The 7,920-nt window shown below is 33.4% G+C and overlaps 1 pseudogene; it reads right to left on the bottom strand.

Annotated features, from left to right (window-relative positions):
* Nucleotides 1–822: 822 nt before the first annotated feature.
* On the bottom strand, nt 823–1,535 carry LOC141516160 (cyclin-dependent kinase 2-associated protein 1 pseudogene; annotated as a pseudogene).
* Nucleotides 1,536–7,920: the final 6,385 nt, after the last annotated feature.

Below are 7,920 nucleotides of genomic sequence, written 5' to 3'. Positions count from 1 at the left end.
AATAATTCTTAGCATCATCTCTTTTTTCTTGGTGGAATCTGTAGCTAAAGTGTCAGTGTGAAACCTCCATTTATTTTGGATGAGAAAAGCTCTTTGGGAACATGTTAACTTCACACCACCATCTTGGCTTAGAGTACTTAGAGTACTTATAGGCTCTATACTTAATTAAACCATAAATGATCTTACATTACTAGATACCTTAGTTAAAGGGGATTATAGTAGGAGAGGGTGGGAGCATACTTTGAAGGTTTGGACAAAAAGAGACTAGGAAGTGACAGTGCATACTTTAAGTAAAAGGTGTTTTAGTACCATGGTTGGCTTGGAGGAGGTATATGAATTGATTTGGCTTTGCATGATGATTTGCTTGAGGATTGTGTGTCTATTGAAGGTATAAAATGATTATAATTTGATGTGATTTGTGACTCATGAGAAATGTATTTTTTTTTAATGAAAATAAGCTTTATTACATCAAGTAATAAATACATACAAAGATGCACATAACAGTTTTAGTCATTTATCCAGATTTTTTAAATCATTCTATGGCAAACTCAAGATCTGAAATCTACAGTCTGTCTGAAAAGTAACTGTGGGCTCTTCATTTTTTAGTAGGCTGATCAATCATCTGTATTTGTAACTCATGCATTTTAAATTGACTTCAAAGCACGAACAATCACGCAAAAGCTCACACACCAAAAACGAAACAAAAACAAACCCACATTCTTTATTTTTTAAAGCAGGGATTATCATGTAGCCCTAACTGGGAGATACCCAATGCAGTTGGCATTTGATGTGTGAAAAAAATCTTTAAAGAGTTATTGGAGATTCTGGAAAAGCTGCAAAGAATGATATTTAGGTGGGTGGTTTTAAGAAGAAAATCCAAGATTGGGGTTAAGTTAGCAGGGCAGTAAATTAGAGTTGGCAACAACAGAAGCAGAATTTTCTACATTCATGGTCTGGACTCAATATTTAAAAAAAAGTGACCTAGGTTGCTAACTACATATAATGGAAATCTTAACTGCAAAATGACCTCTTATTCTTACAGACTGTGGTGGGGATGGGAAGAAGAAAAGGGGAAAGAACCCAAACTTTTGGACCACTCAACAGAAGAGATTGATATGAATGTTTTGAAAGTCACCAGAGGAATAAGTGTTAGTCTTTCTTCTTCACAAAGAAATGGAAAACTTTGGAAGTGAAGTGGGAAGCTAGGATCTTGCATTGCGTTCAGTCTCTGCCAGGCATTCCCGGACTAATCCTCGTGAATGAATGATGCCTCGTTTTACCCTCTCCATGGCACTTTTGCTCCCTGCATATGTGGGTCTGATCTCTTTCCCTAGCTCTTCGATGACAGCTAGTAGTTCTTCATATTTGCTTTGAGGTACCTGGCTTCTCCCTGAACCCTGGGTATAGCCCAGAGATGGGGGTCCATAGTCATTGATCAGTTGCCGATACTGGGTAGATGCCGCCATTCTGGCGGAAGGAGAGTGGACACTCCCAGCCGGGGCCAGTGGGGCACCCGCCGTGGGCTTGTAGGACATGCCAGCAGCTTGGCGGCCCCGGCGAAGATGACCATCACTTGGCCAGACCCCCGCAACGCAGCCCAGCTGCCCCCGGCGGCCCAGCCAGCCCCGCCGCAAACTTTTGAGGGGCCAAGGCGGGCCAGGGGCGGGGCAGCCCTTCTCCTCCTCCTCCTCCTCCTCCTCCTCCTGCTTCTCCTGAGAAATGTATTTCTAATGAGAAAGAAGAGGGGAGGATATTTAGTGACTTTGAGGCTATGCTGCTTATCAGTGAATCAATCTTTGAGAGTATTACATGTATTAAGCCAGATAAAAGGGGCATATTTTGACAAAGTAGTTATAATTATACAACTGGTTAAACAGTAGAGTCATAAAAAGGACAATACTAGGTAAATGCTATGCTTCAGTGGATAAATAACAACAGGTGAAAAGTCACAAAGACCTATTATAGAAGAGGGAAAGAAAGGAGGTTGTGAACTCTGAGTAAATCTACTCAATAGAATTTCATCTAGAGATGGAATAACATATAATCCCAATTGAGTTTAAAAATGCTATCCTACCCTATAAGAAAGTGAGGAGGGGCAAGGGTAAGAACGGGGAAGAAGGGACTGATAAAAAGGAAGGTAAAAGTGAAAGCAATGTTAAAATTTAAAATAAAAGTCAAAAGTAGAAAGGGAAAAAAACATGAATAAGGGGGAATACGAGGAAAGGGGGGGAAAGTATAAATGTGGAAAGGCAGCATGGAGGGAAATACAGAATTAGTAATCCAAAAATGTAAATGTGAATGGGATGAACTCTCCTATAAAACAAAAGCAGACAATAGAATGGATTAAAACTCAGAATCCTACCATTTGTTGTTTATGAAAAAAACACATTTGAAGCACAGAGATAGACACAGTATAAAGCTGGAGTAAGATATAGTATGTTTCAGGGAAAGTAAAACAAACAGAGGTTGCAATACTGATCTCAGAAAAAATAAAAACAAAAATAGGTCTCATTAAAAGGGATAAGGAAGGAAATAATATCTATTTAATGATGTAAGGACCAAGAGCTATAGACAGCATCTAAATTCTCAGAGGAGAATCTGAACAAATTATAAGTAAATTTAGGTAGCAAAACATTAACAATGGGGAACCTCAACCTCCATCTCTCAGAATCAGATGACTCTAACCCCAAAATAAACAAGAAGGAAGCAGGTGAAAAAAAAATCTCAGAAAACTTAGATAAGATAGACCTCGAGAGAAAACTGAGAAAATTTCTCTGCAATACATGGTACCTATAACAAAATTAACTATGCACAATTAGATGCAGAAAATAATAAATACATGCTTTTCAGATCATGATGCAATAAAATTTGAAATATAGGGTCAAAATTGGAAACTAAATAACTTAATTTTTAAAGAATGAGTGCAGCAAAGAATAAATCTTTGAAACAATAAACCATATCTTCCAAGAAAATGATAACAATGCGAAATCATTCCAAAATTTATGGAATGCAGCCAAAGTAGGTTTTAGGGGAAATTTTATATCTCTAAAATGTTAATATGAATCAAATAGAGAAAGAAGAGATGAATGAATTGGGCATGCAGCTTAAAAGCTGCTAGAAAAAAAACTAGAAAAAGAGCAAATTAAAGATTCTCAATTAAATACCAAATTAAAAATTCTGAAAATCAAGGGAAAAATTTAAAAAGATTGAAATCAAGAAAATCATTTATCTAATAAATAAAGTTGAGTTGGTTCTATGAAAAAAAATGAAATAGTTAAACCTTTGCTTAATCTGATTTTTAAAAGAAAGAATACCACATTTTCAGGATCAAAAATGAAAAGGATGAATTCACCACCAATGAGGAGGAAACTAAAGAGATAATTCTGTGCTATTTTGTCAATAAATTTGACAATCTGAGTGAAATGGATGAATATTCACAAAAAAATACAAACTTGCCAGATTAGCAGAAGACAAAATAAAATACTTCAATAGCTCCATTTCAGAAAAAGAAATTGAAGGATCATCAATAAACTCCCTAAGAAAAAGTCTTTACAATCAGCTAGATTTACAAGTGAAGTTTATCAAACATTTAAAAATTATATCAAATTCTTCATAAACAATTTTTAAAAATTGGAGTTCTGCCAAATTTCTTTTATGACAACAGTATGGTGCTAATACCTAAACCAGAAAGAGTAAAAACAGACCAAGATAATTATAGACCAATCTCCTTAATGAACATTGATGCAAAAATCTTCAATAAAATTTTAGCAGAGAGATTATAACAAGTCATTACTACAATAATTTAATATGATCAGGTAGGATTTATCCCTGGTAGTAGGGATGATTCAATATTAGGAAAACCACGAGCCAAGAAAACATTCAAAATAATTGAGCATATCAATAATAAAATGAATAGTAATCACATTATTATGCCAATAGATGCTGAAAAAAAAACCTTTGAAAAATACAACATCATTCCTATTAAAATACTGGAGAATATATGAAAAAAATGTAGTTTTCCTTAAAAGAATAATCAATATCTATCTAAAACATAAACATAAACATAAACAAATAATACATGTAAGAAGAATAAACTCAGAGCACTTCCAATAAGATCAAGGATGAAACAAGGATGCCCGGTTTCACCGTTACTATTCAATATTATATTAGACATTTTAAGTTTACTAATAAGAGAAGAAAAAATTGAAGGAATTAGAATTAGCAATGAGGAGCAAAATTTTCTCTCTTTGCAGATGATATAATGGTATACTTAGAGAATTATCTGAAATCATCTAAAACATACTGGAAACAACTAATAATTTCAGCAAAGTAGCAGGATAGAAAATAAACCCATACAAATCATCAGCATTTCTATATATGAAGAACAATATCCAAGGGCAAGAAAAAGAAAGACAAATTTCATTTAAAGCAACTATAGACAATATAAAATACTTCTGATTCCACCTCCTAAGACAAATGTGGAAACTGTATGAACACAATTGCAAAACACTTTTCCCCTATATAATGTCAGAGCTAAACAGTTGTAAAAGAATCACTTGTTCATGGTTAGGCTGAGATAATATAAGAAAAATATCAATTCTATTCAAATTAAATTACTTATTCAGCACCATACCAAAGTACCAAATAAATGTTCTATAGAGCTTGAAAAAATAGTAACAAAATTCATCTGGAGCAATAAAACGTCAAGATATTGAGGAAACTGATGAAAAAAAAATGTAAAGGAAGGTGAACTAATTGTACTAGGTTTAAAACTATTCTATAAAGTAGTTATCATATTACTGCCTGGAACCGGTTAAGCAGTAGAGTAATGGACCAGTGGATTAGGATAGGTAGAAAGGAAAAAGTAGTAAATGAGTACAGTAATCTATTGTTTGACAAGTCCAAAGGCATTAACTTCTGGGACAAGAAATCACAGTTTGATAGTGTTGGGAAAATTGAAAAATAGTGTCACAAAAACTAGACATATACTCCCATCTCGCATCTTATAACAAAATAACATCAAAATTGGACTGAATTAAAAAGTAAAGGGCCATACTACAGAACAATTAACAGATCATGAAATATTCTCTCTTTTGAACCTATGGAAAGAGAAGAAATTTATGCATTATAAAATGCAATATGGATTATTTTGCCCATATTAAAATTAAAAACATTTTTGCACCAATGAAACTGATCCTACCTAGACTACAAGGAAAACTGAAAGCTGGGGGGAAAATTTCGTAACTGGGGGTTCTGATAAAGATCTCTTTATAAAATATATAGGGAATTGAATCAAATTTTTGAGGTTACAAGTCATTGACCAATTGATAAATGATCAAATAATATGAACAGGTAGTTTTCAAATGAAGAAATTAAAGCTACATATAATCATATAAAAGAATGCCTCCAAATCATTATTAATTAGAAAAATGCAAATTAGAATAACTATGATGTACTGCCTCACACCTATCAGATTGGTTAAGAAGAAATAAAGGAAAAAAATATGAATACTGGAGAGGTTGTGGGTGAATTGGAACAGTAATGCATTGCTGGTGGAGTTGTGAACAATTAAAACAATTCTGGAGAGCAATTTGGAGCTATGCCCAAAGAGTAATCAAACTGATCATACCATTTGATCCAGAAATGCCAATACTAGGGTCTATATCCAGAAGAAATCATAAAAAAATGGGTTAAAGTCCCACATATTCCAAAATATTTGTAGCAACTCTCTCGGTAGTGGCAAAGAATTGGAATCTGAGGGAATTCCCAGCAGCTAGAGAATGACTGAATGTGTTATGGTATATGAATGGTTGGATTGAAGAGAGGTATGAAAAGAATTATATGAACTAATGCTGACTGAATGGAGCAGAACCAAGAAAACATTGTACACATTACCAACAACATTATGAGTTGATCAGTCATGACAGATGCAGCTCCTCTCATTAGTTCAGACAGCTAGAACAAACCTGTGAGACCTGATATGGATGCCATCCACCTCCAGACAGGGGGGGAAAAATAGCACTCAAAAAAACTCAGAGAATCTGAATGAGCACTGTGTTCACTTTCAAAAATTTCTCTCATGTTTTCCTTCCTATCTCATAATTATCTTCTTTTCCCCTTAATCCTAATTTCTCATATACAAAATATGTAAACATGATAAACTCAAATGCATCTGTACAGCATTCACCAGACTTTTTTACTGCTGAGGGGAAGGGGTGAAGGGATGTGGAAGAAAATTATGTAACATATAAATATGCAAGTAGAGGAATGTTGAAAACCTTTCATAACCAGTAATTGGAAAAGTTAAATAAAATATCTATAAAAAATGCTAAATTCTTCCTTCTGAGATTTTATCCAGTTTTTTTTCTGTATATGTTTTGCTTGTATGCTGTCTACTCAGTTCAGTGTTGAGCCTCTTAAGAACACAACTATTTTTGCCTTTCTTTTTAATTGCAGCAGATAGTGCAGCATCTAACACATAGTTGCTTCTTTTTAACTGCTTAATTGATTGCTCTCTTGGTGCTTAAACTATATTAAAAGTAAAATTCACTGACAAGACTTGTTATTACTAGTGATTACCTGACAAATAACCTAAAACTTTGACCTTGATGGGTTCTTTTACAAAGCAGCTGGTTTTTATTTTCTTTTTGTCTTGCTTTTAGTTTGCTTGTTTGTTTGGTTATTTTATGCCACTAGAATTGCATAAATAAAGTGATTGGATTAATGTCTGAAAGCTGAAATTCATACACTTACAAGTAAGGGAAAAAAAGCAAAAGCAAACAAGCAAAAAGCCCCCCAAGTGTGACAACAGAAAAATGAAGTTTTGAATGCAGCTCTGATTGCTTTTTGTGGAATCACAATCTTTTATAATAATGACTCATTAGGTCTTTAATTTTTCAAAGTATATCATAAAGAACTGTGAAATGGGTAATTTACACATCATTGTCCCATTTTATGGATTCTGAGTTAAGGAAACTGAGTTTCAAAGAAATAAAGTGAACTGCTCCTAGTCACATGGCTAATATGTTTTAGAGGTAGGAAATTCTACCTAAGTATCAGTATCACCAAGATCAGCAATCTTTTCACTGTATCATGCTGCTTCTATTTTTAACTAATTTGAGTAATTAATTAAGTTCAGGTATGCATGCATTAACTACCAGACTCCCCCATGATTTTTAATTTAAACCATCATATTAGTTATGCTGAATATTTTAGTTAGAAGGCATAATAATATATTACATAATAATATTGATCTCATATATTAACACACATTTAATTCATCTATACAATTATTCTACAATTATAACCATGATAGTCAGGCCCATTGCACTTTGGAGTAATTGTTTCAAATTCAAAAAGAAATGTGGTCACTATTCCAAATATAAGAATCCTTGTAGGCTACATATTTACTTAATTTTAAAAATGTATTATTTTCTATATTTTATTGTTTTTTACTTAGTTTATTATGTATTTTCTATTTGTATTCTTAGTTCAATCCCCTTGCCAACAGCATGTTTGAAATTTTGATTCTAGACCATAGGTAGTGAAATTATATGAACTATTGTTTTGGTCAGCATGAATTGAACATTCAGTAATAGCCCTGAGGGAGGAAAAAAAAATCAACTGATGTATAATGCATGCTTTGTTCTATTTGTCATTTTTTTCTCTCTATTGTCCTTTACCTTAGGTACCCAATACCATCATAATGTCCCCTAATGTACTTTTCAATTCTCAATGCTCTAAATTTTCCCTACTCTATTATCAGAATTGCCTTCTCCTGTGACCCACTATTCTAACTTTTGTTGCTTGTCTGCCAATTTGGTAAACTAATTCATGCTTAATGATAATAACTGGCCACATTATCTCAGATTCTATGTTGGATTTTATTACTGATATTCAATACCTTAATAAACATAATGA

This window comes from Macrotis lagotis, chromosome 3 (genome assembly GCF_037893015.1).
Source record: "Macrotis lagotis isolate mMagLag1 chromosome 3, bilby.v1.9.chrom.fasta, whole genome shotgun sequence".
Classification (NCBI taxonomy): domain Eukaryota; kingdom Metazoa; phylum Chordata; class Mammalia; order Peramelemorphia; family Peramelidae; genus Macrotis; species Macrotis lagotis.
Note: the sequence above shows the minus strand (reverse complement) of the source record. Positions and strands in the feature narration are given on the sequence as shown.